At 42.3% G+C, this 27768-nt stretch overlaps 1 long non-coding RNA gene across 1 annotated transcript; it reads right to left on the bottom strand.

Annotated features, from left to right (window-relative positions):
- Positions 1-520: 520 nt before the first annotated feature.
- On the bottom strand, positions 521-19394 carry LOC139826943 (uncharacterized). Its single transcript, XR_011737094.1, has 3 exons — positions 19161-19394; positions 4701-4764; positions 521-1510 (listed from the first exon to the last, which is right to left on the bottom strand). It is a non-coding gene; the product is annotated as an uncharacterized lncRNA (long non-coding RNA).
- Positions 19395-27768: the final 8374 nt, after the last annotated feature.

Raw genomic sequence — 27768 nt, 5'->3', positions numbered from 1 at the left:
TAAGACCAGGTGAATCACTGTATGGATGGGCCTTTTTTTCTTTGTTGACAGTAAAGTTAGTCCAAAGTGTTTAGACTTAGATGTCTTAAGTTTGATCAGATGAATCCTACCTAGAGCTCCTAAACTCCAAATGTGCAAGTACCATGAATCAAGAAGGATGTTTGCTCCTGTGTCCTTGGTTCCCTGTCTGTGTGAGTTACTTCATTCCTCAGTTCTCCTCTGGAGTGAATCAGATACCCAGTAAAGTCCTGGGACAGTTCTCACCAGGGATTAGTTACTCCCAGCCAGCATGGGTGAGTCTGCATCAGCTTTGGCTCCTTCTGCCTTTCTCAGTGCCCTGGTGCTATCCCCATAAGCCTCACATAACTCTCCTGAGCATCCTCAACATCACGCTAAAAAAGCAATGGGAACTTAAACTTGAATTCACCATTAAAAATAGTTTGTTTCTATAGGAATGTGAAAAATGGGGATCATCAGGAATAGCTGTTTTAAAAATACAAACTTTTATTGTTACCTCTATGTAAGATGGCTAAGTTTTATATAAACTCAAATAGTTTATACAGGTCAGGAACTGTTATGAGCAGTTAAGAGACAGAAGGGTTAAATCTGGAGCCAAATAACCTTCATCATGTCCTTTTTAATGCAGTAAGATGCTGCACTTATACTGTTCCCACATGCTGCTCTAAAAGCATTAGGAAAGAGTAAATTGTTTTTAAAAATATTTATATTTAATGGCGATCTTGCAACTACTCAGCAAATCTCTACTGGCTCTTTTGTTCCAGGCTTTTAGAAATAAGTACATTATCTGATTTTTTTCCAGAATTGTGCTCTTTCCAACTAACTGCAGTAATAAAATGGTTTCACTGGCCATCTTAAAACATGAGTGATAGTTTAGATTGAGCACATTCTTTCTGATATTTAGAAATTCTCCTTCTGCAATTGATTGCCATCTACACATTATTGTACTGACATTATTATTAACATCTGGTTATCATTTTTGAAGAAAAAAATCTGCATTTTTAAAGAATAATTACTTCATTTGAAATAGTTGTACTGGAATCAAATTCTAGTCATCTTATTCCTGTACATAGATTAATTGAATTTGAAGGGCCTCGTAAGACACTAGTATTACAAAGACATATATGTATCCATAGCATTATTTGCTATGAGCAGACTCACATTAATAGAAGTGCTATGTAAAGCTACGAACAGGTATTCTTTAGTAAGACAAAATGGTGATGGGAGGGGAAGTTAACTAGCAAATCCACAGTTCTGGTTGTTTATAAGACAGGCAGAGAGTAGGAGTGTTGCCTTATGTTTGGATTCCCCTGTAAAAGACCAAACACAACAATACCTCGAGCTCCTTCACAGTTCAAATCCGTGGAAGCTGAGGAAGGGCAGTGCTCTGGATAAATGAGTTCGGATCCTGCAGAACATGTATTTTCTAGGCTCGTGGTCTTTATCAGTCTAATTCACAGGTATGACAAATGTTTGTGTTGTACTTCCAGACCTCGATGAGAAAAATATATTTATAAGTACATTTCAACTCAGTTTTCACAATGTTTGTACTATTTTATGCAATAAAGTAATTGTGTAATTAGTAATCATCTGTTCCAAAGAATGGTGGTGTCCACAAAAACATTTCCCTCCTGCTTGAACCACCAGACAGAAAAGCTTCAGAAGATTTTAGAGCATTGTTACATTGGCCCCTGTGGATTGACAAAGCAATATCGTTTTTCATTTCTGACTTGTGTGGGATTTTTATCTTTGCCCACATCTGCGTTTATTGTTTAATTTCACAGATTTACAGGCTATCCCTGGGAAACAGACCGGTCCCAGAATTGTTAATTAAGTTCTACAGCCAAGAGACAGCAAACCAAATGATAGATTGGGAGCCTTAGCGCTGTGGCTATCTGCTGCCCGAGCAGACAGTCCGTCCCAAAATAGCAAGGAATCTATCCCTTGTCACCCCATTCATTTTTATTAAAGAATCTGCTCTGCAGTGGTGTCTGCCAGGTAATTAGCCTAGTTTCAAGTGACCCTAATAGCATGTGGCATCCACTCAGCCTTCTCTGCAGACTAAGTACGACTCCATCTGTGTGCTACCTCTAGGATGCAGCTTATCAGTACAAATGACAGACAGGGACACGTTTTCTATTCATATACGCAGGAATGGCTGGAAACAGGTCAAGAAAATGCAAACTAGGAATTGCCAGTGACCTCAGAGGCCACAGAGGCCTTTGAGGCTTTGAGCTTTTGCCTGGAAATAGTAGAATCATAGAATCATTTCAGTTGGAAGAGACCCTCGGGATCATCGAACCCAGCCATAACCCAACTCTAGCACTAAACCATGTCCCTAAGAACCTCATCTAAACACCTTTTAAACCCTCCAGGGATGGTGACTCCGCCACTTCCCTGGGCAGCCTGGTCCAATGCCTGACAACCCTTTCCAGGAAGATTTTTTTCCTAATATCCAATCTAAACCTCCCCTGGTGCAACTTGAGAAAAGATACATAGGCAAAACCTGGAGGATACAATCATATCATCGCTTATGATGTAACTTCAGAACCCGCTCATGAAAAAAGCAAATAAATAAGCCAAGGTGCAGTGAGAGCTGGAGAAACGTTCAGCACAAGGATGTTCTTAATTCAGGGACCAGGCAACAACCTGCCCCACCACATAATTTGAAGATAGAGTTAAACAGAGGACTCAGGTGATGGGCAAGTTATTTATACCTTCCACTTTCCACAGAGCTGAAGAACAGAATGGGACTTTATATAACCTTTTATATAAAACTTTGTGTGGTTTTCTTAAGGCCACACAACTCAGAATTCAGCAGACTGGGTAGGATTTAGTTGTGCATTGGTTTGGATTAATCACCCATAGCTGTGGAGGAGAGAAATATGTACTACGAAGGCACAAAAAGCTGGACGTAGTTAACATTAAAAATACATGACCAACTCATTGGCAAAAGTCAGCATCATAGTTTTTACCGTCTAGCTCATGATTTCTGGATGGCGGCACTGTGTCCTTCACACAATTGCCTCTGGGTAATTCTTATATTGTCATTCCTGTATTGCAGATGGTGAAATTGAGGCCAAATGTGCTCTGCCTGAGGTCTCACGGTGAGCCGGTGGCACCGTAACAGTCCTCGTACTGCTTCAGCAAGAGTTTTCAGTAAAATCAGCAGAAAAGCACGATGATTGCATGCCCTGAAGAGACTGCAAAGGCTTCTGAACAGGAATTATGAGCTACTGCATCAAAGGCCCCATGCTTGACATTTATTGGCTTTTTGATGAATGTTGGGGTAATTTTCCTGTCAACAGTTTCTCATTAGGAGCCTGGCAATGTTCTTTCTGACCATTATCTTGCTCAGTATCACATTGGGTCACCACAAAGACCAGAGATTTTTTGTAAAACCCATCTATCTCTGTAGCTGCAAAATTTTCTAATAATTCTACATTTGAATAATCTCATGGAAATGCTGGCTGCCTTCTCTAAGCAATAAGGGCAAGAGACAAATGGTTAAATTCCCACGAAGACCTAAAGCTATAGGACAAATCTCATACTGCAAAGAGTAGGATTCATTTGTCTTGATTTTGCTGGCTTTGCACCTCAATTATACTAATTCTGAATTTAGCTACTGAGTAACACATCCCCCTCCTGTTTTACAGTCACTAAGGAGGGGAAAAACCACCAGAGCTGTACCTTTCTCACTCTCCATTGTATTATGTACCATCTCCTGGCTGCTTGTTGTCAGTATTAGGAATTATTTTTGTCAAAGCCGTAGCTTTAAAAAAAAAAAAAATAGTAGAAATGTATCCCTAATAACATTGTGTATTTGAAAAGGGAAAATAATTAAATTTTGATGTGGCCAACTGTAGTAATTCTTTGGTTTATGACTTTTAAAATGTTAATACTTATTCTAAATATTTGTATCCTGGAGCTGTGATAATGGGAGCATCACAGGGTTATTGTATATTCTATTGATTATGTTTGTCATAGAGAAAAGAATGAAAACAAGATGATAAAATAACAAATGCAATTTGTACTACTAAAATTCAAGTCAGATTCATGGGTTCGATTCATTACTGTGGTTCATAGCTAGTTAATGCAAGAGACTTTAATCTTCCCTCCTTAGGTAGGACAGTGTTTTCAGCCTGACAAACCCAAAACTTGTAACGCTGTGGTGTCAACTGAAAACAAGAAACATTCCTGTAGCCAAGATCAAAACACAACCAACTCCGTAACTTTTCATAGCAGAACTTGTTGGCCTTAATACAGATATTGATCTCATCCGCTGGTTCTGCTGAAGGAAAGTCACCTCCTGGAGAGGCACGACAGGTATGGATGGCAACACCTCAGCCTGTCTGCAGCTCGGCTCATTAGAGCCGTGTGTCATGGAGGTCTGATGTAATGGGCCGTGTCTCAGAGAGCGGAAGCTCCAGCCGTACTCTGCTTTCTGAAGGAGTTTTTAAGGACAAATTAAGTGCAATAAGAGAATGTTGACATTCAAGCTGCCTCAGCTGCCGATGACAGAGAAGGCATTGGGTCTTTCAAAGTGGCACTCAGGTTTTGTTCCGGATCTGTCCTCCTATAAACAATTACGGTGGATGAAATCATTTTTTGAAAGATGAGCGATGTCTTCCCTGTCAACTCTGCACTGTCAACATCAAGGAGAATGTGATATATATTAATACCTGCTACAGTCTTCTCCATTTCCTGGCCCCAAAACATTCTCAGTGCAGACACCAAGGGATGCTTCTGGAAAGAAACAATACAGGATTAGCAAAATGTATATAGAACCTGGGGGAAAGGAGAAAGCAAATGAACACATGAAGTCATTCTCCTAATGTGGTGTTCCATTTAGATACAAATATTTTGTTTCTTGTACCTGTTTGATGAAATATACAACTCACACCACTAAAACTTACTCATCTGTTGTTTAACGGGGTTAATCTTATAACAAAAATCTCTATTCTGAGTGTTAGGATACAGCAAAAAAATAGACATGGCAAATACTTTTGAGTTAGTCTCCCTTCTCTTTCAAGATCTCACTAGATTAGGCTAAAAATATTTTAAATTTTGTTTTTTGTTTTGAGTCCTTAGTATGAAGTCAGAACACTTACTCTGTTTTCACCTCTCCCTCCTTGGGGGTTAAGTTTTTAAGGTTTGTTTTGCTTTGCTTTTTGTTTTTTAATGAATGCTGAAATTCTTACCTAAGCACACGAATCTGGAAAGCTTTACAACATACCACGTATCACATTTTAACAACAGGTAGCACTGCCATAAAGGCCGGAGTGGGGGAAAGCATCAGGTTTTAATACAAAACATGTAAGAAATGAACAAAATGTAACAGGTGAACACAGCAGAGTAATGAGAGAATTCGGTTCTCTGAAAGAAGGTCCTGCAGAAGAAATACTGAGGTGCATTCCAGAGAACTGGAAAACTGACCAAGTTTACCCCTTTTTCATTGGGACCAGCAATAATATTCATGCAAGGACAATGAGCCCCTTACTCATTAGGCTGAGGTTATTATTGATTATCAATATTGTTACTTATTATCCTTGTTGCTATTTTTCTTGCTATAACCTACCTAATACAGTGACACCATTACAATTCAATAATTTACATTTTGATGTCTTCTCCCCACAGTTGAGCTTGGAAACTGGTCTTAATTGCTGAAATAAGAAGCCTCTGCTGCTTGAGTTGGGGAATAGCATTTGTCTGACAACAAGAATAGACTTTTATCCTTTACATAGCTTGTGAAAAAACACGTGTACTCAGCAGGGTATAATGGAAGTGGTCGAAGATAACAGTCCTTTTTGTTTCCTGTCTGTGGATATTCCTGTAAGCTTTTAGTCTTTTTCCATTTATTCAGAGAAGACAATCCAGGAATACTTCCATGGACAGCCTGAAACCTTTATGAGGCACTGGATGGCTGAAATGCAACACCAAATTATTCTGCACTTACAACTACTAAACTAGCAAAATCCAAACAGTCAATTTACCCCAGCAAAAGTCCTGGTAAAGAACTCAGTAGCAGTTTATAAGCTAAAAAAAAACTGTTAAAATGTCTTAAACCTTTCTGTCTCATCCATCACTATAATATTTAAATACATTCCTATGAGCTATTTGTTAGACAATTCTGAAATGTAAACAAGAGGAAAAGAGATGTTTAAGGCCAGGTTTAAAAAAAGGGAGAAAGAAAACAACCCTTGATTCGCTTCCTGGCTTTCTCACAAAAATCCAGTGTGACCTTGGGCAAGCTGATAGAGACGGAAAAGAAACATGACTGTCTAGTCCAGCCTCCTATTTACCATAGGTCATTGCTCCCTGGGCTGCTTACCCCAATACGCCATTTGATGGAATTGCAACTGTGGAATTATCTAAATTTGTGAAGAAGAATATTAAAAATAAGAAGAAAAAGAAGATGCCAACAGTGTGATCCATTTTCCTTGCCATCAGAACTTGTGGCTTATTTTTGGTTTGGATTCATCTGACCACAGTTTCCAGGCAGGGTACAAGAGCTGCCTTTTTGTGGGCTTCAGCTGGATCTGTCAGTATCTCAGCAACCTATATGTAAAATAAGGCTGATCGTTCTATTTTTTCCCACTATCCTTTATCTTTCTTGTCTCTGTAGACCACAAGCTCTCCAGGGGGAAACCGCCTCTTGCTACATGTACATTCAGTGATTTGTACAACAGCTTAGACTGGACTTGTCTTTGGTGAGGGATGATTGATATGTAACATCTAAGTTACGACAGTAAGAAAGACATAAAAAAAATAAAGCAATAAACCTCAAAAATCTCTGTCTTCAGTTTACTACAGACCTTCAGAAATCCTTGTTTATTGTACAGCAGAAAATATGTAATTTTTATTATGAAATGATGGCACTATCTATCAAGCCGTCAGCAGGGGGCATTAACAGCTCACATCTCAAAACAGTTCCCTGGTTACTATGTTAGGCCAGTTCTGTCCGTTTTTCTACTTGACTGCTTACCAGGAATGAGCTCTGAACAACGTGTGTGAGAAAGTACTCCTGGACTTATGCGAGTCATGGGTCTAAACTCTCTTCTCTCCTACTTTCCCTACAGTCTTTGCACCCTCACTGACTACATTGGAGGACCAGTTGCAATCCCCATAATCAAGACAGACTGGCTGCTTGGTGTCAAGTTCTAGGAAGATCTTTGGAAGCAAGAGGAGAGTCTGTTCTGCTTTAAGAAATACACCTGTGAGAAATACAAATTGGGGGACCTGGACTATTCAGCAGAGCACACTTTGGGAAAGCCTGGCTGTTCTGGCTTTCTAGATATCACAGTATCACAGTATCACAGTATGTTTGGGATTGGAAGGGACCTCAAAAGATCATCTAGTCCAATCCCCCTGCTGGAGCAGGAACCCCTAGGTGAGGTCGCACAGGAATGTGTCCAGGCGGGCTTTGAATGTCTCCAGGGAAGGAGACTCCACAACCTCCCTGGGTAGCCTGTTCCAGTGCTCTGTTACCCTCACTGAGAAGAAGTTCTTTCTCAAATTTAACTGGAACCTCTTGTGTTCCAGCTTGATCCCATTGCCCCTTGTCCTATCATTGTTTGCCACTGAGAAGAGCCTGACTCCATCCTCGTCGCACTCACCCTTTATATATTTATAAACATTAATAAGGTCACCCCTCAGTCTCCTCTTCTCCAAACTAAAGAGCCCCAGCTCCCTCAACCTTTCTTCATAAGGGAGGTGCTCCACTCCCTTAATCATCTTTGTTTTAATTTTAGATCTGAATGAGTTTGTGTAGATTGGTAAGAAGTTCTGGAAGGAACAAGAGATTCACAAAGACCTTCCAGGAGACTGGATCGGCAAGTCAGGCCCAAGAGGTGAGCAGAGTGTGACAATCACGCCTTCATGCCTCAGATTTTCAGGAGTAGGTAGCAATCCAGAAGATGGGTCTCCCAGCCATCCGGAATCTGTGTGGCCTCTTCCACCCTCCTTAAAAGGTGAACTAAGTGACATCATCTCTTCTCTCTGTGACTCAATTTCCCCACCTATAAGGAAGTTATGAAGTTCTCTGTGACACACTAACAGCAGTGGATGATAAAAACTAATCAACTGTGCTACTCACAGCTTGGTGATGAACTAAAGCACTTGTCACACTGCTGGCCCGGAGTCTGCTGAGTAGACAAGAAAACTGCTGAAGGTGTCAGTCCAGATGGACTGTAAATGCCAGGGCACAGAAAGTAAAAATATTATCTCAAATCCTCTCCTAGCAGGAACAATATTCCCATTGTAATGCAGATATCCTGTCAAGTCATTCCATCCCTCAGGGCAGGTGAACACTTTGCAAGAGTCTGCAATGGTAATCATTAGACTATTGTAAATATTAAAGCATACAAATGCCAGGTGTCTCTTTATCTGAGTTTCAGCTTTACGCCTGGCTTCATGAAAAGTAAGAAAGCATGACCACCCATAATGATACCATTAATAATATTCAGGATTTCAGGGAACACTGGTTATTGGCTTAATTAACTGATACTCCCCCAATTCCCAGACTGTAGAAGAAGGATGGGGAGCAACTATATTGTTCAAAGCCACCACTGTGAGGGAAGTCAATAACTTCAGGAATCAAAAGAGCCAGTAAATCGGGCTGTGCTGAAGCTGCAGAGGAATTCAAATAAACAACATTCAGTGACCAGCTCTGGAATGCAGCGAACCCAGCCAGGTCAACAAACACACCGATAAGCCTGCAAGATGACAAGCAGGGTCCAGCCCAGACTGAACATCCAGGAGCCCAAGGTAATGGGGTAGAGGTTATGTCACCTTTGGGCCCGTCAGCTTCTGGATAACACCAGTGGACAGAGTGGAAGACGTAACTTAACTGCTTCATCAGTTTTTACTACGAAGGCTCCACTCAGACCAGAGTCATCCCTATCAGTTATGACTCAATGCCTTTTCCACGGGACAACCCTCAGTCCTGTTGTACAATTGTGCTTCTACACAGCTGAGATAGACATGATCTGTGCCCTCTGTTTCATTTTCCTCTCTGCCACTTTTGATCAATCTCTGACTCAGTGGGGAGGCTTAAGCTGCTTCATGCAGAAGACATTTCAGACTATGGCCATCTGTAACCACAGAAATTGAGCCACTGCCAGTAATAACGCTAAAAGCAAGCAATTGAAACTTTGAAACAAAAAGCAAATGTTACCTCAGAGTGATAAGCAGCTATAATAACAGACCTGGCAAGACAGTATTTCAAGCCAAACATGTGCCGAAGAAATATTTTGCTACCTCTTTTTGATATCTTCTCTTCAAAGCTAAAAAGTTGATTCTAGGAAAAAGGTACTGAACATCAGTTTTAAGGAAAGTTGTTTTTCTATTTTTCTTCTTAATTCAAAACTTATCTCTTAAAGGGTTTACACAAAAGTTCATGCAAGCATTTCCATATAGATGAAACAAAACCCATTCCTTTATATGGACAGAGAGTTCCTGTTAAGGTGGTGTTTGCATAGAGGATACAAAAATAGCTGGTAACATAAGTATATGCAGGATGCCATTAAGAAATCAGGTGCTAATGAGACTGCTCAGGACTGATTCATGACAGCCCTGTGGCAGTTCCATGACAGCCCTTCCAGGAGGTGTCTCCAGCAGCCATGAGTCAGATCCTGGCCTCTGTGTCAGTCCTTCTGCAGGAAACTCCCTGCAGAAAAGCTGGCAGGTATGTCCTTAAAGGCAAAGGAACCACGGTCTTCCAATGCTTTTGCTCTTTCAACTGCAAGAACAGATAAGAGAGGCAGATTGGAATGGGAACAAATAAAAGCAGCCCAAGAAGTCTCTGTACACTGGCACAGGCAGGAACCCATCAGCACTGTAAAGGTACAAAAGATGGCTGTGAGCCAGTTCTGTTCCTGCTGGTCCTTGAATTATGTTGGCTCTGACACCCTTGTGATCTTGACCATAGGCCTAGAGGACAGACTCTTCACTGCCTGAATTAAAATCCCACCCTTGGTTGCTCACAGAATCATAGAATGTCCTGAGTTGGAAGGACCCACAAGGATCATCGAGTCCAACTCCTGTCCTTGCATATGACAACTCCACAGTTCTCACCATGTGTCCAAGGACGTTGTCCAATTGCTTCTTGAATACTGGCAGGCTCAGGGCCATGACAACCTCTAGGCACGATTAATGATTATAATTTATTAAAAGGCCTATAATGATTTGTTAAATGATGTTGAAAATTGTCGTTTCATGAAATTAAGTTACAAAGCATCCCAACAAACAAAAGCTTTGCACTGTACTTCCTTTTCAATGGAACAGATACAAGCCATCCATTTGTCACCTCTTTTGGGCCAAGAACAATGCACTAACATGTACATACCATATACATACAGGTGCCCTATACCATGCCATTTGTTTATGTGCCCCATGCCACTGTGTGATGATTTCCTTCCTATCATTTGCACTCTGTGGACTTCACAAGAACGGCACCTACAGCAGAGTCTGCAGGGAAAGCAATAAGTGAATCGGCTGTAACCCACCTCTCATCATGCTCTTCCTATAGCAATGCGGTCTCAGAGAAGCAGCACGCTCCCTTGTGAGAACCAGCAAAGCATCCATAGGCTTTACCTCCCAAGAGGCAGGGCTGGCAAGAGAAGAAGGGATTAGTGCAGAGATGACCTCACTTGTTCTGTTTGTACCGATGTTATTCATAAAACACTTCTATAGCTATTAAAGAAAAACTCGATATTAAAGACGGGCAGTGTTACTTTGGTATTTAGCATTTGCAAGAGACCCAAAATGGCTGGAACTCAAAAAAGCCTCCAGCATTCAAACCATTTTCCCCTGTTTCCAGGGTCATATTCTCTCACTAGCCTATTGCAAAAATCCTGATATCTGGTGTCTAGCTGCTCAGCCAAAAATGATATCCAAGCCCAGAGCTAATTGTCTCAATTCCTTCTATAGTTATAAAGACGAATAAATGCTTCAAAAGATCAAAACACCCAAAATGCTGGGATGTGCAGAGCTCCAGTAGCCAGAAGGGAACTGATGTCTCTGAATGCTTGACCTTCAGGCATAGGAACAGGTTGCCCAGGGAAGTGGTGGAGTCACCATCCCTGGACATGTTTAAAAGACATATAGATGAGGTTCTTAGGGATCTGTTTTAGTGACAGTGTTGGGTTAATGGTTGGACTCGATAATCTTGAGGGTTTCTTCCAACCCAAATGGTCCTGTGATTCACCAGGGAACTCCATGGGAGCTGGAGTCTGACACATTGTTCTGAGCAAAGGGAATAATAAACGTTTCAAATGTTATTTTCCACTTATATATAGTGATCTTGCACTTATTTAGGGGCCTGAATATTGCTCTCATCTTGATATGAGCCTTTTTTTGATATACCTTTTTTTTTTGAGTCAGGAATGGTTCTCCTATTCCAGTTTTAGAGGTGCACATGATAGTAGTGTCCTGACCTCAGAAACTAAGCTGCTAGTGCAAGATCTGGTACTAATTGTCATACTACCTCTTCCATCTGTCTTAGCATCGAGAGGAAAAGGGGAAAGAAAAAAAAGGGCAGTAACAAATCTGCTTTCATTTCTCACTTTGAAGGGTGAGATTTCCCTTTTATGCGGTGATCTCTCAAATTATTTACTATTGGAGCCTGATATCTTTAATGGTACCTTCTTTTACCAAGAGAACAAAATATTCTGTAAAAAAGCCAGTTCTTTGCTCCTTGCCACTGCCAGCTGCATGCAAGTACAAAATTACAAAGCACTCACTTAGATGAAGTGAATACTTCATTAAACAATTAAGCAATAAGGCAGAACAAAGGCTGTGGTTTCCAGGCCTTGTTCTGTAATTCTATCCTACAGCATTAGGAGAACAAGTGCTCAAGCACAGGGCTGCAATTTAGGCTGGGATTATCCTCTAACAGCCGTCTCCTGTGGGATTAGAGGATTGCCATGATGGGGAATATTTTATCAGTCAATGGCAATGTAAAATACATGACGTGTCCTTGCAGGTCTAGAGGTGAGGATTTCCATCCCTCTTTCCTCCTTGCATCTTCTTGCTGTAACGCCTTGATTAGAAGCTTTTATCTCTGCTTTCACTTTCTGAACCATGGGGTTTATCCACCAGCCCAGTTTCTATGAAGGTACAGTACACAGAAACCCCGTTCATAAGCACATATCACTGAGTCTCCCCAAACATCCCATGGATACTTTGAGCCTGAGTGACACTGAGGATAGAAAATGAGTAAGTCCTGATGTTCAACAAGGTTAATATTGTGCTGAAATTTTCTGTTCAGCTCACACAATGTGTGTATCCAGTGAACTTGCAGGTCAAACTGAGAGGTACCTACAGAGATAAGGCAGATGCAGGTTTAGAAGGCTGATAAACAGAGATTGTTTGGACTGCAGATGAAATTTCAATGTCTAAAGTCCATCTACATTCTGCTATAGAGGTCTAAACCACTTCCTTGATCTAGTATAGGCCTAATTCAATTCCTAATGAAATTACCAGGATTTGTTCCACTGACTGGAAGCTGACCCTGAGCAGAGCCCACAGCCCTACCAGAATCCCTTTCCAGACGTTACAGAACATCCTGGATGACAATGGCAAGACCCCTTCCCTCAAACACGACATATAGGGAACCCCTCCATGCCGCCCTCCTTCTCCATAAGCCATTCTGCCGAAAAACAAAACACAGCTCGAATGCAAAATACAGCTCAGTGTATGACAGGACACCCTGTCCTTAGAAATTGGAATTAAGATCCAGACTCATATCATGGGCCAATGAAAGACCATTAGAAGAATTAACTTTCAGTTCTAACAGGAGTCAAACAAGAAATTAAAACAAAACAAACAAAAGACATAAAAAAAGCCTATAAAAACCTACAACAATTTTAAAATACAAGTTTATTTCTGAGTATATGTATTTTATGCTCTCTTAGAATAAATAATCTTCCATATTTCTTTGATTCTACTTGCATTCTTCCCCTTTGGAAATAATATGATTAAAATTTAATTCAATTCAGTGACATATGCCTCCTTTCCCCACAGGAAAATAAGTTGCATCCACTTCAAACTCGCTGGAGTCTGATACTGGAAAACAACTAGCTGTCTCTACTCATTGGGATGTAGGGGAGAACAAACTATCATTAAATGTCAGGAAACACATGTTTTAAATAGTAGAAGCCAAGCAACAGCAACTAGGTACACATTTCTAATTGGGCCACTTTCAACCAGATACTGCAAAACCAGAAGGCGGCAATCCCCCCTTCCTCTAAATAGACAAAACACGGGAAAACTGAAGTATTTTCTCTAAGGGGTCTGCTGAAGGGAAAGATAAAGGATTAGATCCAATAAAGAATTTAGGAGCCAAAACAAAAAATTAAGCACAACTGAGGTACTGAATGCCAAAAATACACCCAGCTCCCCTTTCTCTCCCCTCGGCTGAACTGTAGACAAACCCTGAGGACAGCAAAACTCATTAGGCAACTTCTTACTCCGTAGAGTTCTCCTCATGCCTGCAAAGCTTGTCTCAGCAGTATGGTGCACCAGCATCAAAAGTAAGGTGAGGAGAGAAATTATGTCCAGCTTACCAGACAACTCACTCGTATGTCCATCAGATTAAGCTCTAGAGACACCAGCAAGGAAGAGGGACATGACTTGATGGAGAGGGAAGGCACTAGAAAGCCACGAAAGCAACGTGGAAAGTTCTGGAGAAAGAAGATGGGTTAAGAAGCACTGGTGGGGTGGGGGTGATGGTGGAGGAGGCAGAAGGAATGGCTTGGGACAGTGAGATGGCCTCAGTGATAGAGCAAGAAGGTAAGGTACTGAAGAGAAAAGGGGGCAAGGACAAATCTGGGGATCCAGAAGACAAAAGGAAGACTGTGAAGGCTGGCTGGAGAGAAGCCAGTAACCACAGTGCCTGATGCTTCCAGCTCTGCTACTGTACACGTACAGAATGGCACTGGCCACAGCAGCTTCAGGGCTGTTTCTCAATTAAAGTAGTACATATTCTTCCAGCTTAATTGCAAATAGAACTAAATGCTAAAGGCATTCCCAGAGATAAATGCCAAATAAATGCTGTCTCTGCTCTCCACAGATCCTATCTTGGCCATTTTTTTACAGCAAGTGACAAAATCTCAAATGCTTCTCTAGGAGACTCATTTGCCTCTGAACCATCAGACGGTTCAAACTCACCTCTCACTTTCCACACATGTACCCTAATCCCCAGGGGAGGAGCTGCTCTCTGCAGCTCCGAGGATGTGATTTTAAACCTCCCGTCTTTTCTTATGAGAAAGTTAATGTTTTTAGTTCTTTTAGAGTTTGAGTCACCATTTTTGGAGTCCCATATTACTGTCCCTGTGACAGTGGATCTGATTTCAGAGGTCGCTATCTGTCTCCGTCAACCTAAAGTTTGGCTTTGTCTCCTGACACTCTAAACCAAATGCAAAAATATCTGGGTTTTATAAAAAGACACAAGCTCCTTGCAAAAATGTTCACAGAATCATAGAACAGCCCAGGTTGGAAGGGACCTCAAAAGATCATCTGGTCTAGCCAGATGATGGGAAAGGGAGCCTAGATGACATTATCCAACACCCTGCCGAGTGACATCTTGAAAACTTACAGTGATGGAGACTCTACCATGGCCTTGGGAAGGTGGTTTCAGTGCGTGATTGTTCTTAATGTAAAAAATGTCTTCCTTATCTCAAGATGAAATGTCTCCCAGTGCAACTTGTACCCATTGCCCCTTGTCTTCTCCATTTGGCTCCTTGTGAAGACAAAGCCTCCACCCTCTTTGTAGCAGCCCTTTAAGTAGTGGAATACTGTGATGAGTTCCCCTCCCCAAAGCTTCTCTCCTCCAGGGAGAAAAGACCCAACTCATTCAGTCTTCCACTGAATCATGGAATGTCTTGAGTTGGAAGGGCCTTACAAGGATCACTGAGTGCAACTCCTGTCCCTGCACAGGACAACCCCACAGTTCACACCGTGTGTCTGAGGGTGTTGTCCAGCCTCTTCTTGAACACTGTCAGGCTCGGAGCCATGACACCTCCCTGGGGAGCCTGTTCCAGTGTCCAGCACCCTCTGGGTGAAGAACCTTTTCCTCATGTCCAACCTAAACCTGCCCTGGCACATCTTCCTGCCATTCCCTCGGGTTCTGTCATTGGTCACCAAAGAGAAGAGATGAGCACCTGTCCCTCGTCCTCCCCTTTCCTCACAGGGCAGGTTCTCCAGCCCATTGACCATCTTCCTGGCCCTCCTTTGGACCCTCTCCAGTCTGTCTGTGTCCTTCTTGAACTGCAGAGACCAGAACTGGACACAGTGGCCTGACAAGTGTGGAGTAGAGTGTCTCTGCTAGCAAAGTCCCTGCAGATGCAGGCCAGGCCTTTGTTGCTGCAGTGGTTCACTGATGACTTGTGCTCACCTTGTTGTCCACCAGGACTTCCAGGTCACTCTCAGTAAGGCTGTTCCCCAGCCACACAGATCCTGGTCTGTACTGGGCTCTTGGGTTTTGTTGCAGAACCTTTCAGTTGTCTTTGTCAAACTTCATAGAGTTCTCACTAGCCCACTCCTCCAGCCTGTCCAGCTGTATCTGGAAGACTGCTCATCCTTCTGATGTGTCCACCACAGCACCCAGTTTAGTGTCATCAGCAAACGTGGTGAGGGGGCTTTCAATCCCACGATCTGGCGTGGGGCCCAGTGTCAATCCCTGGGAGACCCCACTGGTGACAGGCTGCCAGCCTGAGTAAAGGCCATTGATCACTACCCTCTGAGTGTGGCCTGGGAGCCAATTCCTCACCCATCTCACAGACCAACCATCCAATCTGTATCCTGCCAGTCTGCTGTGTTTGCTTCAATCTAGATCACTACACAGACCTGACTGACAGCACAACAAAAGTGGCATGAGAATCGGCATGAGAGAGGCAGCAGGGACATCTGGGCTGGGATGTCAACCTGCTGCAGAGTCACAGACAAGTCCCAAAGTTTTGATTACTGGGAGGTTATCTCACTGTTTGGAAATTCCTTCTGCCAGCTGGGCACTGAGAGCAAGGTGTGCAGTGGCACCTAAGCCTTTCATTTGCTCTAGCTGGAAGTGCCTTGCCAAAATAAGGACATGGTCAATCACAAGGAAAAGTTGTACAAGCGAGTCACAAAGCACATCTCGTGTGGCATTACTGACTGTAAACAAGAATAGCAGTGACTGTATGCTACCTGGTATTTGTACAATACTTTGTCTTGTCTTGAGGTTTCCAGTGGCCACTCTTACACAAATAACAAATCACAATACCATGTTTATCACAGCAGTAAGTCAACTATGATGACCATAAATACAACTCAACTTTCACTTTAGCTAAACGCTGTTTCTTTCAGTGTTGTCTCACATCCCAGCGCAGCCTTATTCTCTATTTTGTCTATCCATTGCCTTACATTCAAAATGTAAAATACCAGCTTGCTTGCTTTCTTTTTTCCTGCTTTATATACACTGCGTCACACAAGGGGGCTCTGAATTTTACTGTGGAGCTTTCTAAACCTTCTGAAATTCAAATGAAAAACAGATAGCTTTCCATCATCTTACATTTTCTTTCTGACTGCTCAGTTCTACCAATTGCTTATCAAATCCAGGCCACATGCAGAGAAAAAAAAATACCTCACATAAAAACTATTTGTGAAGGAAGTCCAAAACAGGGGAGTAAGATGCTCTTTGACCACAGTTGCTTAGTTCATTGTGTCTGGTTGCAGCTATTTGCAGTAATAAATATAACAAATACATTCTGTGCAAAGAAACTTGAATTTTGGCCTGTAACACAAGGAAAAGGAGTCAGATTGCCAAGAGTTTTGCAAACATGGGCTTGTTTTAGTGGCTCTGGTTTGGGCGTTATTTCCAGAGGGTCTGCAGAAGAGGGTTCCCATACACAACTGTACTGACACCGACGCTTGGGTATCTTGTGATGCTGATGTAGAAGTAGTTACAAATGCACATAAAATACTGTTTTCCTTCCTTAAATAGCAACCAGAAATGTCAGTATCACATGTTAATTAATGATTAATGTTAGAGGAAGGAGATGCATGCCTGACATATTTTTTAAACTGGTATAACAAGTTTTCACAGTGCAGAGAAGGGTAGCTCTCTACAATACATAGTAATGGGCTGTGTACCTGGAACTGTGTACCATAAATTTCCCCACCTTCAGGACAGAATGTGTCAACACACAGTTGCTCTCCTAGAATAAACTCAGTGCCAGGATTAGCAGTCAGTAATGTTGAAGAACAAGGAAAGAAAAACATACAAATGGTGATTAAAAGGAAAAAAAAACCTCTTTCAGACACACCTGGGGTAGAAAAATGTAGACAGAGCACATTTTTAGTGGAAGACTAGACCTGATATTACAAGGTGCTGAGGGTAAATCAAGAAACAAGAAAAATAATGCTGTGGAGCAGACAAAGCCCTGGAACTGTAAGATCTTCCTCAAGGTGATGTCCTACTTAGCAAGGAGAGCTTAAGTTCAGGCAGGGTGAGTTAGCCTACACTTACACATAATGCTGTAAGAATAATACATAGAAGTTACCTAACATCCCACATTGATGAATCCCAAAGTACTTTGCATCTGTGTATGTTCCCACAGTGAAAATCAGTAAAGTACATGCTTGCCTTTAAGTATATTCTTGAATTGAATACGTTTTCCAAAGAGAGATGTTTTCCTTAACCAAGGTCTACGTTCTATATGTAGTAGGCACCACTCCCACTTTGCTCCTTGATGAAATACGGTACTTTTCTCTCCTGTACTGTTGTGTAACAGATGTTACATAGGACAGTCATATGATCCTGTACCAAGCTGTTGGTAGAGCCAAGAATAAAAAAATAGAGGTGGGATTCATCTAGCCTAACATTAGCAAGCTATAAACAAGGCCTCCGGTCAAGAGAGACACGCAGGACTCTGCTGAGGCTTCACCACTCTACAACCACTGGAGACACGTCTCCTCACAATGTGGTTTGTCCAACCTGCCTTAAGCTGGTGGAGTTAACTTGTCTCTCTGGACTGCAGAATGACCAAACAGTTTAGTTGGGACGCCAGCTTTAAAATAACCAAAAAAAAAATAGGTAAAACAAATATCTCTTTGGGATCTCAACCATTTGCTGTTCTCCTGGACATCACTCCAGCAGCCCCGGAGGATGCTCAAGAGAAAGCTGCAGATTTGGGATGTTTTTACCATTTGCTGACCCACAGTGCATGGTTCCTCCTTCCTGGTTCTGTCACGCCGTTTATTTGGGGTAAGGTCACATTGTTTTGAAACATCTCCATCTTCCATCCTTTGAGTACTTCCCGCTCTAGGACCATTTCTGCCACCACAGCATGGGTGAGAAGCAATGGTTCCTAAGACAGGCTTGACATTTTTACAGCTATAAGTCGAATTGTTAATTTCATGGCTGCCATAGCCTTGCACAATGAAGGAGGGAGAGGACATGATTGCTTGATAAATACCAAAGAGCATGATGACATACTAGCAATAAGTGAGAGTACAAATAGGCAAGATTTGTTATTGATCTGTTAAATATATGGGTGGTACAGATTAACATGGCACACAAATACTTTTCATCATTTCAGATGCAGGCCTCAGGCAGGGAGCATGTGGCCCTAGGGGGAGGCAGGGGGCTCGGTCATTTTTGACACTCTTATTTTTCAGCTTTTACTTCAACCTTTTGAGGAGACTGAGGGGCGACCTCATTAATGTTTATAAATATATAAAGGGTGAGTGTCATAAGGATGGAGCCAGGCTCTTCTCAGTGACAACTAATGGTAAGACAAGGAGCAATGGCTACAAACTGGAACACTAAAGGTTCCATTTACATTTGAGAAGAAACTTCTTCTCAGTGAGGGTGACAGAGCCTGGCCCAGGCTGCCCAGGGAGGTTGTGGAGTCTCCTTCTGTGCAGACATTCAAACCCGCCTGGACACCTTCCTGTGTAACCTCATCTGGGTGTTCCTGCTCCGGCAGGGGGATTGGACTGGATGAGCTTTTGAGGTCCCTTCCAATCCCTTACATTCTGTGATTCTGTAACCTTTCCCTCAGCGGATGCGCAAGCCCCACAGACACCAGACCCAACACAATTTACCCCTCACGATCGGCGCTGTTCCCACCGCCCTGAGGCGCCGGTGCCGGGCAGGGATTTACCTCAGTGTCCTCAGAAGTATTGCCATGTATGGGCTGTCATGGCGCCCAGGGGCGGCTGTGAAGACCCAGGTCCCCCACCCACGCACAACGCAGCGGGTACACAGGGGACAGCCCCTCAGCGAAGCCACCACGGGCAGCGCTGTGGGCGCGGGGACGCGTTTAAACCGCGCAGCGCGGGGTTACGCGCCAGCCCAGCGAAGCCCCTCAGACCACAGCGAACCGGGAGGGAGGAGCACCGGCATTATGCCCTGCCCAGAGGGACAAAGGCGACCGTCCCGCCCGGGCGAGGCGGAGCTGTGACTGCTGCCGCTCCCCGCGCGGGGCGAACCGCCCAGCGCAGCGCCTGTCGCTTTAACTGCCCGCCGTGGGTGGTGGCTGGGTGCAGTGCGCATGAGTTCGGGGCCGGTGCTCAGCGGAGCCCGCGGCTGCTTGGAGTTGCTGCTTCTCCCACCTGCTGTTCTTCGTCTGGGCTCGTTCCCGCAGCCGGTGAGTGCAGCCTCGCCCTGCGCGGACTCTCGCTGAGGGATCTTCGCTTCCCCCTCGTTCCCGGTTCCCGCAGCCGTGAGGCGCTGAGCTCCCGCCGCTCTGCCCGCTCCGGGTTCGCTCCCCCTCAGCGGCCCCTTCGGCGAGAGGCCGCGGAGCGCCCCGCGGGTTTGTCAGCACTTGATATGAGTGGTTCAATATTGGTCTTATTAGTCACTAATGGGTTTTTGATTAATTTTTCCCTACGCCGGTCCGTGTAGCTGCGCGGTTCTCGTTCCGCTCTCAGTGAGGGGAGGCTGGCGCAGCCCCAGGGGTGCTGGGTTTAGTTTTGTGTACAGAGCAGGTGAGGAGAAAAACTATGAACTAACCGCTTTCCCACAAACGCGAGGCTTAGTTTCCCACTATTGAGCTGCGTTAAGGGTTATTTTTCTTTTTTCAATTTCTTTTGTTTCTTCTTGGATTTCTCTTCCCCATCGTATCCTACCTGAAAACAATTTCTGTGTCATAACTGGCAACTTCAAAATAAAAAAAGGAGGAAAAGAGAATTAAATATAGGTTTCATACCCGTGCATTGTTAAACTTTCAGTGTATGGCATTGCTGACTGAGTAAGGGCGATGGGAAAGGGCTGCTTTATTCCTCTTCATTGTTTTCAGACTATCCGCAATTTAATTTTAGCATTGGCAAAAGCTGTTGGCTGAAATGTTGAAATGTAGCAGATTGTAGCTCAAAATGCCTTTTTTTTCCCCGCTGCCCTGTGTCAGGTGCCTTTTCCATCTGGAGATGTGAAGCGTGAGACGGCTGCTGCTTCTCAGAAACATAATCTTGGGTAGTTTGGGGAACGTTGAGTGTGTGTAAGAGAAACCACACCCTTAAAAACGCTCTTGGGATTTTTTGATAGTCCAGGATCTCAAGGGCATGTTTCCTGAATAGTTTTTGTTTTAGTCTGGTAGCTGAAAGTGGAGATCTGATGTGCTTGGTCATGGGTGTAACAAGAGATGATTCCTGTGGTAACAAACATGCAGATGAAACCGGAAAGAAATTTGGAAACTTTGCAAGGATTTTAAGCTATAAAAAAATATCAAGCAACAATTATTCCTTTCCCTTTCCTTTTTATGAAGTGTACAGAAGGAAAGACTTCTTTCCAAACCCTGAAGCATAAGTCTTGGTTTTAAAAGCTTTTGCAATTTCTGGCTTAGGCTAATAAAAAGGGTATTATTTTAAGATTCTTCTACAGATCCTTGACTAATGCAGCATTGCAGATGGAGTTCATTGTACAGGTACCACTCTAAAGAATAACAATTGTGCCTTTTCTCCTTCCTTTGCAGTAATTACTGATGTATGGGGGGGGAGCTGGTGTTTAAACAGTAAAAGGTGGGGTGGGAGGGAAAAGTTAGGTCTCCAAGAAATGAAGATACTAATTATTTCTCAGAAATTGGATAGATTTTTCTAGCTGTGCCTTTCTTACCAAGGGTTTGTTTGGGGTTTTTACAGTGGAGAGTGAATGAGTAAAATGATGTTTTATGACTAGAAGTACAAGTAAGACCTGACATTGCGAAGGAGTAGGGTGATTTGGTTTTGCATCTCTATATTGTGTCTATAGTAAAACTCTTCTCCTCTTGGTTGTAGCTGCTTTTTCTCTGCGTGCCTCCGAGAGAAATATTAACCAAGAATGTTGGCAGAGGGGCTTCCTGGTTGGATATAGTAACTAAAACAACTCCTGAGCAGTTGACAAGTTTCAGGCTGACTGACCTTCTAAAATACCAGAGCATGAAAATAAATGAGTGTACCAATGTGGCTTTCAAAGCCAGCCAGACAGGCTGTGTCAAACGCTGCTACCGAGCCCTCCCTCCTTTTTTTAATTAAAAAATAAAATAAAATAAAGGAATTTTAGTTTCCAGTGTAGCTAACTGCGTAAAGATACCCTTTTCAATTGGATGTGTATTGATTATCCCTGTACTGAGGAAAGTCCAGGGCAAGACTCCACTGCTCTGTTTTGCCAGTGCTGTTTTCAGCTCTGTTTGCCTTGGGCAGGCAGACCTTTATGTACTTACATAAGAATGGAACATGCTTTAAATTAGCTGCTTTTTAAAGCAAACACCTCTGCTTTGTGCTTCAGATGTCTTCTGCCCTCCTCCCTGTACCAGCACAGCAGTCACAACAAGAAACATAGGAGAGCAAGCTAAGAATCGCCTGTGAGACTGTGACACAGACGTACCGGGGCTGAAAATTATCTTGCTGTCTTAAATACGTTGTAAAACAGGATTTGGTTCAGTAGTTACATAATGAAACCCTAAGCCCCAGTGATGCTACCTCTGTAACGAGACAGAAGTTGACTAATTACAGAGGAGTCTGTGCCTGAAATGGTTTGTGTACTTTTGATGTTTCTAAAGTGTTGTCTGTCACAGATAGTGCCACCCTGATGTTAACATAGACTTAAAAAGAGTAACTCTAAAATAATTGGACACTTTTCTTGTTGAAATTTGCATAAGGACATTTGAAGTCAGATGAGACCTCAGCCATTGCCTGGATGTGTTTGAAGCCTCATGTAATACTGGAATAGACAGCTCTGGGTATCATGTGTAGCTTCCCCACTGAGCAGATAGTGGTCATCAAATCACAACCACAGAGCACCAGTGAGAGCCTTATCCTTATCCTTGGGTAAGGCCTTAATCTGGAGAAAAGTAACTACTTGTCACTGGGTGTAGTTTTAGTTGGGGCAGGGAAGGATTATGTTGCTGTAAATCTGTGAGAGATGAGAGCAACTTCAGGGATCTTTTGTTTTAATCCACAGTGTTATATATGAACCTTTGCCACTGCTTTAGGCAACAGGATTCAGCTGAAGCTGTTGTTGATGGAGTGAACTAGGAACTGAGTTTACTTGCAAGGAGGTTTGAGGTAGTGATGATCTAGGCTTTGGCAAAAGGTCTCTTGTGTTGGCTTGGTTGTCATCAGTTTCTAAAGCATAAGGTCTCAAAAAACTAAATAGGCAGTTCTTGAAAATCCAGAAAGACCAGTTAAAAATGAAGCACAGTACCAACCTCCTTTTCTGGTATCTTGAAGCTTATATTAATGTAGTCAAAGGTGTTACCTTAAGCATGATTTGGAGAATTCAGTGTAGTAATTGAATTATCACTTGGGTGATGAAAATGTTGGTTTGTGATTGTTTCCTTTCTTTCTGAGTGGTTGCTACATTTAATTGGAGATCCAATTCAGCAAACCATTTAAGCGTGCAATGAAATGTCCTAGTGAAGTCAGCTGGATTTAACTTTTACTGAATTGATGCCTTGCCCATCTAGTTCTTTTAAAAACTTATGTACACAGGATTAATTATTTCACTGTTGGCAGCTCTTGCAAATTCTAGTGTGAGTTGTATGAATGACATTCAGTGTGTTTCTTGAGGCTGCAGCTTCCAGATTTAGAGGACTGAGAGAATCTTTGTTTTTAGTTTTTAAAACTAACGGATTTTGTAGCTCTCCAGCCTGTAGAGGAAAGTTTGATTTGTCACGAATGCGTGACAGAAACCAGAAAGTTTAAAACAAAATATTGCATCGCTTTCCCTTGAATTCCGTGGGTCTTGCGTGGTTGGTAAGACTCTAATTACTTTGATTGTAGCTGCCATGCTGCTGTGAGGGTGCCCTGAGTTCCTGCTTTGCTAAACATTGTTCAAACTTACTCGACGCCTGTTCTGAAAATCTGAATCAGAATTGATACCCATGGTAATGTCTATAAAAATGCTGTTGGCCTGGTTCTTGTTTAGAGGACCGTACTGTCACAGACTGGGGGGTGTGTGTGTATTTTTTTGTTCTTATTTTTTTCATGGTCAGCATTTTTATTTGGCTGGCTGTACTATGGTGACAGTGCCTCTCTAAACAAGGGCAGGAACTTTTCCTGGTTACTGGATGTTAAATAGCCATGACTGTTTTGGACAGACAGGATTTTTCATGAGCAGATAAGGACTATGCATCATAGTAAAAATGCATTAGCGCATTATCACAGGCATCCACGCTTTTGATATGGAGAAGAAAAGTCAGAATTCAGCTGTGTTGGCCAGTTTTGGTTTACTTTGATTCCTAAACATCAAGCATTGCCAGTTGTTACTTCAGTTTTGTTTTGATTCTTTCTATAAGAACACCTTAGACATTTACTCTGATTCTGGGCTTTTTATGTGCTCAAAGTGATACCTCTTCAGCCATCCCGTGTGCTGCTGGAGTTAATCAACGTGCCCATGAGGTTTGTCCTTTGTAGGCAATGCTGTTGCTTAGTCTATTCCTCTACCAGAAAGCTTAGATATCCCTGTATATCACAAGAGTGGGACATGAGTTCCCCCTAAAGCTCAAGGGCTTACTCTGTATTTCATATCCCGAAGGAGGTAAGAAGAATTCAGTTGCTGGTAGCTCTGTTCGTAAGGAGGAATATGCCCACCTTAATGGATCAGTTGGTTTTGAGGAGCCTGTAACAGCAGTGGCTCAGTGAAGACAGGTCAGGGGCCAGCTGGTTGTGTTCAGCCGTGATCTTGTACAGTAGGTTCGAAGGTATGTTGCAGGACTGCTTATTACAAGGAAAAATTCATCAGGTTATTAGACACAAATACCTGGCCCCTTTTGGGAAGCCCTCAGGTCTCCTGACCGCAATGTGCAGGAACCTGAATGAATTCCTACTCTCTGCTTGTCTTCTTTTACACCCTCTTCCCTCAGCATCTGGTGCTGTCAGAGGCTAATAAAGATTCAGGTCTCTAGTTTGCCCCTGTACTGTCATTTTTATAAGACTTATCCCACAGTAATGCTTTGACCTCAGAGCACTTTCAGATGTATTTCCCAGATGCTTAACTTTCCAAACTCAAGCACCATCATAGAGTGCAAGACAACTGATGGTCTGTGCAGAGCGGATTGTGCGTTGGTATGTTGTTGGTATATCTATATAGAGCTGACAGATTAAACAAACCTTGGATTTCACTGGCCAGTTCTTCTGCTTCAGTCGTATAACTGAGAAATAGCTGTTTAAGCACAGGCAAAGCGTGTGCGATGCTCAGAGTACAGTCTAGGCTTAGAAATGTAGCTTAAAAACATCTTTTATGCAAAGAGTGTTCTAGAAATTGCGTGTATACTGAAGGGAGAAAGAGACTGATATTGTGCCCTTTTAAAAATGCATGATAACTTTCTAAAAATTGTTGACTCTACTTACCTTAAATATATTGTGCAGTAAGTGGGATGATGCTGTCTGCTGGCTTTTGGCTCCTGCCTTTATGTAGTGGTTGACTTTTAGCCACTAAATGTCATCCATTTTTGCAGGCTTGATCTTTTTGCCTATTAAGCTAGTCTTCAAACAGGATTATTAATAAACAGGGTTTTTTTCCATCTCCTGCTACTACAGAAATAGTCACTTACAAATGCTAACATTGAACTACAGTGGAGAAGTAATCTTAGTCAGCAAAACTGTAAAAATACCCTTTTTAAAAGAACAGACTGCACTGTATCTTTGATGGCAGCTTACTACAGTCTCTCTGAATTATGTGCCAAAGGAAAATTAAATCTTTGGAGGTAAAATTCAATGTTGACTTCAGAATATTTCAATTTCCTCCTACTACCCTCTGAGAAACATGCACAACATGTGACTTGTATTGTTTTAAATACCTCATGAAGATAGTTCTAGTGCAGTGATAGTTCTAGAGCAGTGATTGTTTCAGTCAATATAATCGCAGCTGCCATAAGGTGCCTTTTTGGTTTGATATTTGGGCTCTTCTCTCCAAATAATACTATTCCTGTGACAGTTCTGCGCTCTTGTATCATGGTCTGACTTATATATATATTAATCCCTAATGGTACAGGCACACATCACTTAAACCAACCAAAAAAACCCCACTACCATGCATTGAATAGATCAAGCAACAAATCCTGTTGTGAGCAACTTTCATATTTAATGCATCTCTGAAGGTCAGGAGGAGCAGCCGCCTGTGGTCCTGCTGCTCTTGCTCTGTCTGAGGATGCTGACTGTGTTTTTGAACCCTTGCTTGTTACCTAGGCAATCCCGCTGAAACAGGGAGTGGGGTCTCCTTGAAATTCAGTAGATTCTTAACTATTTCTATCTTAAATCCACAAAGTCTTTCACTTAAAAGTGGAGACATAGAAGGAGGTGACGGGACATCTGTGTTAGCCATGGTTAAGAGGGGAATTTGTGAAGTATGCTCTGTGTATTGCAGCAGTGTAACTGTGCAAATATGTAGGAGTTTCACGCTTAAAGCATGAAAAACACAGCAAAGGGGAGAAGAAATAACATATGTGAATGGGTTACGATCTTATTGACATGTACCCTTGAAGTGTTAAAGATAATGTGAAAGACTTGCTCCCCACCCCAATTTTCAGGCTCACAGGCTATCACACCTGGTCCCAAGCTTCTCAAAAATGAGTAAAACCTCCCAAGCAGCCCCAGGTTACAACACAGATGCAGAACCGATGCTGTGATGCTGCTTGGCACAGTTGCTGCTTTTATTCACTGTTCACACCTGTGCTTGAGCTCCGGTGTGAGTAACAGGAGCTCGCTGGGAGCAGTTATTGTTATTTAAGAACTTGTGGCCTTAATGTTTATTGCTACTGGATCTGGATGTTTCTGCTGTCCTGGATGCAGATAGCCCACTATGAAGCTTAGACCTCATTATGTTAAGGTTTTCCTGTTGGAGAAAGCAGAGCAGTATTCTTAAATACCTTCTTTTCCTTCAAGGTTTTAGCCTATTAATTGGTTTCTTGATAACTTGGATTAATATCTTCATTTGGTTAGTCTTTAATGTAGGTCTTGTCTATGATATGTGTTGTAATCTGGAGCCATGACCTCTCATAATGTAGTCTATCAAATGTTCACTGACAGTTTTGAGTATAACTCTAGAAGTCTAGTACTCTGTTTCCCTGAAAATAAGATAGGGTTTTATATTAATTTTTTGCTCCAAAAGATGCGTTAGGGCTTATTTTCAGGGGATGTCTTATTTTTCCATGAACAACGATCTACATTTATTCTTGAACAAAAAAAATAAAATCAACATTTATTCAAATACAGTCATGTTCATCATCTTCTGAAACATCATCATAACTCTCCAAACCCCACCTGTCCTGTTGTATTCTATTGCCAATTAATTTTACTTTTTTACATGTATAGCTGGCTGGACACTATTTAAATTGACTTTTTTAATGAACTGTAACTAAGGCTTATTTTTGGAGTAGGGCTTATATTTTGAGCATCCTCAAAAATCCTGAAAAATTGTGCTAGGGCTTATTTTTGGGGTAGGTCTTATTTTTAGGAAAACACAGTAGTCGTCTATAACACATCACTGAGGGACCGAACATGGCATGTCCGGTTTATACTGGGGACACCTGGATAAAAAATGGTGCTGATGAGAAATAATACTCACCTTATGTTGGATGTCAGTAGGAGTACTCACCTCTTGCTAGTCCTGCTTACAAAAAACATTCTTTTCCATCTAAACATGAACTTGAAAGTCATTATATGGAACCTGAAATCAGTGAGAGTTTTCTGTGAATTTTTTCAAGTTTTTCTCTGATAGTTTTGCCATTTAAAAACTATATATATATATATATTTGTGTGTAGCATTTCAGAGGTGTCAAGATTTTAACTGATAATGTTGCCTTCTAAAATTATATATATACTTTCTTTTGTGTGTGGCTGTTCAGAGGCACAGAGTTTGTTGTAGCTGGAGCTGGATGTTCTAGACTGGGGCTGCTCTTTCCCAGTTCAGCTTTCTGCAGCAAAGCATGTTGGTTTGAGCCTGGGTATGTGGCAGCCAGAGGTGCAGCAGCTGCTCTTCTCTGCCTGTCTTGTGATTCTGAAAACCAGGACCAAGAACATGTTTCTACCTCTGTGGCATCATTTAAAACCACTATCCTGAGGACGCGTTGCACCTATTTATATGTTTATTAATAGAAAAAAGGCAGAACGTTCTCTTTATGTATAAACAAGGCTAAATCTGAATTGTTAGACCTAATGTTCATTAGAAAGGCTATCGGATGCTTTTATTCTGGCAGTCCAGTGCTCTGCTCATGTGGATTGTGCTTCCAAGACTTGCTGGACCATAGTCTGTGCCGTGTGCGATCTGTCCCACAGGACAGACGAGGGAGCATT

Source organism: Patagioenas fasciata, chromosome 1, assembly GCF_037038585.1.
Source record: "Patagioenas fasciata isolate bPatFas1 chromosome 1, bPatFas1.hap1, whole genome shotgun sequence".
Taxonomy (NCBI): domain Eukaryota; kingdom Metazoa; phylum Chordata; class Aves; order Columbiformes; family Columbidae; genus Patagioenas; species Patagioenas fasciata.
Note: the sequence above shows the minus strand (reverse complement) of the source record. Positions and strands in the feature narration are given on the sequence as shown.